The following is a 3,549-nucleotide window of genomic DNA, read 5'->3' on the forward strand; positions in this document are numbered from 1 at the left end:
CTATCAATTTCACAAATTTTGTAGGGGCCCGTTGCGCTAAATTAACTTTAAATGCGAAACTTTACCCCAAATGTGAAACTGGGCATAAAGTGACAATTCACATTAACTGCAGGGACCAGATTCGAAACATTTTCCCATTTGTCATATTTATAACCCAAATTCTAAACTGGGTTAAATCTATCAAATTTCTGAAACTTCAGGGATTTGAAATTAAACTCTTCATTCTTCTCAACAAAGTATCCCTATATCGAAAGTGCGTAGAATTTGCCAATTTGTTGAAAGTGTGAGGACTAAAATCGAAGTACTTGTTCTTCCCCAATTCACTTTTCAAATTCACTTTTCAGATACGAACGTAGAACTACATCATGAGTCGAATTCCACATCTACTCCAAACAACACCCCAATATGCAATTTGAACTACTCCAAACCAAATTTGTTTGACTATTAATCCAATCCTCATTCAGTTCGATTCCATACGCGACCAAAGACAGTCACAATTCAAATTCGATCTCGACTCCAACACAAACACATTTTGATTTCAATTATTTGATTCACAATTTAAATAATTCGAACAACCATCATCAGTCGATTTGTAACACTCATAAAAATCATGATAAACTTAAATTTTTTAAATATAAACCAAAACCATAAAGTGTTTACAAAACAATTTTCAAAACATTTCCAACATCAGAGTTTTCCCAAAATCATAGATCATAACAAGAGGATGTGTACGGTTACGCCTTCGCCTTCCCGCGGTCATCCGAAGTACCTGAAACATAACCAAAAACTGTAAGTCAACGCTTAGTGAGTTCCCCCAAAATACCTATACATAACCAAATAACATATATACAATAACATCATGCAATGGGTTCACATCTAAAAGTCTGGGTTACCCCTGAGCCCACAACATAAGTTTGGCTTGCCCTCGGGGCCCACAACTTATGTTTGGCTTGCTCCCCGACCAGATCATTCCTTGGACTGAATACCATCAAGCCTCAGTACGAGTCTGGCATGCCCTACCCGACCCTCAACTCGTATATGGAATGCTCATGATCCTTCAGTATGAGTTTTCCATGCCCTACCTGGCCCTCAACTCATATCTAGAATGCTCCAGGGTTTGTTGGCTACCACACCAAGTTGTACAGCCTCAACCAGACCCAATTGACCAATTCCATCAAAATTCCAAAATACCCTCAATGGTTAGCTGGTCAAACCCACCAAGTCAACTCGACCGAGTCAACTCAAGGTGCGTACTCGGGGCGTACTCCTGAGGTACGCAGGTCATACACGAGGCCACATAGCTTGACCAGCATCAGGGTGGTTGACCGAGTACGGGGGTGTACTCTGAGTACGTGGGGCATACCCTCGTAAGTCCAAAAACCTCATTAAGAGTTTAATGGCTTAAATTCTTACGTCCCAACTTCAGATCCATGGCTAAAATGCACTCTATGGTCATAAAGTTTCCAACTTTATGACTTTACACACCTATTAAGAGCTTAAATCAAGGTCTTGATCGGTTAAGACCTTCTGCATGATGAATGGAACAAAACTAACCAATGGGACTTCATTTTTATGATTTAGGACCCCTCCTAGGGTCTGAAAAGACAACTCAAATCGTCAAGAACATGCCATGTTCAAGATGAGACAATTGGGACCCAAAAACACATGAAATCAACACATAAGCAAGATTTAGTAAACTAGCCACCAATGTATGAACTTTATACCTTGAAATGATGGATAAAGGTGTAAAACATCCTGATCCAAGCCTTGCTTCAAGCTTCTAAACTTTACCACCACCTTCTTCTTCCTTTGGAGCACACAAAAACTCACACTCAACCTTCTAAAGGACACAAGTAAAGGCTAGGATTACAAAGGAACACGTTTTCTGCTAATGGAGGCTAAAAAATAGGGAAGGAATGAGACTTAAGGATGTTTAAATTCTAGCCAAACCCTAAAAACTAGGGTTTCCCACTCTGGCAAGTACGCCTAGCATACACTAATGTACGCCCAGCATACTAGGGTGTGCCCTAATACGCTCAACGTACACCATGTACGCATGGCGTACTCCGAAGTCCCCAAAATTACAATATTGCCATTAGGGTTCCATTGCATACATTCTTGAACTAAGGGACCAAAATGCAACATAAATAAATTAAAAGACTGAAATTAGAAATACCTTGACATCATGATGTTACACCAGTTGATACAGTCAAATGCAATTTCGACTCCAAGAAACAACAATCAAACATGCTTTCGAAGTTAACTATTCCCAGATGTGAAATTGATTCTAACCTCAAGACAATCGACTCCAAATCAATTTGTAGATGCGAATGAGTAGTAGCAACAGTCAAATTCGACCAACAATTTACACATCGAAATCGACTCATCTCTACTCGAACGGCTCAATTCCCAATGGAAATCGACTTTCACTCCAAGACTATTCGATCCTTCATCGACTCAAACTCCAATCAACTGAGTACCAGGACGCAAACAGAACATATAGTTAAATTTGATTTCGATCCAAAGCCATGCTTGTTCGACTTGTTAAATCTAAAAACACATTCAACCCCAAGATTTTCTTTGTTCGACTTACAAATATACAAATCGAAATCCATTCCTCAAAACTCTAATTCTTTTCTGGAAATGAAATGAATAATCACCAGTCAAAATCAAACTAACATCACCATCGATTGACTTCTCCATACAAACAGATTTGACTTTGACTCCAAGAACATTCGATCAAAATTGAAATTAGTTGAAATCAACATAAAAATTTGAAATTGAAGAGGTATATCAACATCAATCGAGATTGAAATCGACACCAAATGCTTACAATGTCGACTTAACTTCCAAAACATTCGATCCCAAGATATATTCCGTTCGATTCAAAGTAAGTCTAAATCGAAACGAGTTTCAATCATCCTCAGTCAAACCTTCTATAACAATCAAAATCTCTTTCTGTAATCAATGGAACGAGTAACAATCCAAAAACGAGTTCTCTTGAATAGACTTAAAAATGAAATCCAGTCAAATTCGATTACAGCCCCCAATCCCAAAGTCAAATACTTTCGACCTTTGTGCTTATGATGAACAGTAGCATACAAACGGATTTTATTTTAATTTGGGCCCAATCTGATGAACAGTAACTAGTCTAAAACTTTTAGATTGGGCTTGAATATATGTGGATCGAATGAATAGTAAGAAATCGATATTTGGCTAAAAAATGTATGGATTGATCAACAGTAAAAAATTGAGAATTTAATTTTGATTTTGGTGCTTGATCTAAAAGAATATTGGATCATCAATGGGGTTGAAACAATTTTTTCATCCAATGATTCAAAATGATAAAATCATGAAGAATGAAAAGCACAAATTTTAAAAAAAATGATTTAATTCGAATTTCGAGAAAAATCTTGATGGTTCATCTTCGATCTTAACATGAATTTTTCGGAATCAATTTCAGAATTTGAGAAACCTTCTTGATGATTCTTTTTCCATTTGCAACACATGAAACAATCATTGAAGATCTCGGTTCTTTGGTTGGAATAA

The 3,549-nt window shown here is 37.2% G+C and overlaps 1 long non-coding RNA gene across 2 annotated transcripts; it reads right to left on the minus strand.

The window, feature by feature from the left end:
• Window positions 1–608: 608 nt before the first annotated feature.
• Window positions 609–3,067, minus strand: LOC145058102 (uncharacterized). 2 transcript variants are annotated; one of them, XR_013686227.1, is made up of 3 exons: window positions 2,177–3,067; window positions 1,725–1,840; window positions 609–769 (listed from the first exon to the last, which is right to left on the minus strand). It is a non-coding gene; the product is annotated as an uncharacterized LOC145058102 (long non-coding RNA). The 2 variants fall into 2 exon arrangements; XR_013686228.1 differs by lacking the exon at window positions 1,725–1,840.
• Between the last annotated feature and the right edge of the window lie 482 nt (window positions 3,068–3,549).

The sequence above is a fragment of the Lactuca serriola genome, chromosome 6, assembly GCF_051521515.1.
Source record: "Lactuca serriola cultivar US96UC23 chromosome 6, Lser_US96UC23_V15, whole genome shotgun sequence".
Classification (NCBI taxonomy): Eukaryota; Viridiplantae; Streptophyta; class Magnoliopsida; order Asterales; family Asteraceae; genus Lactuca; species Lactuca serriola.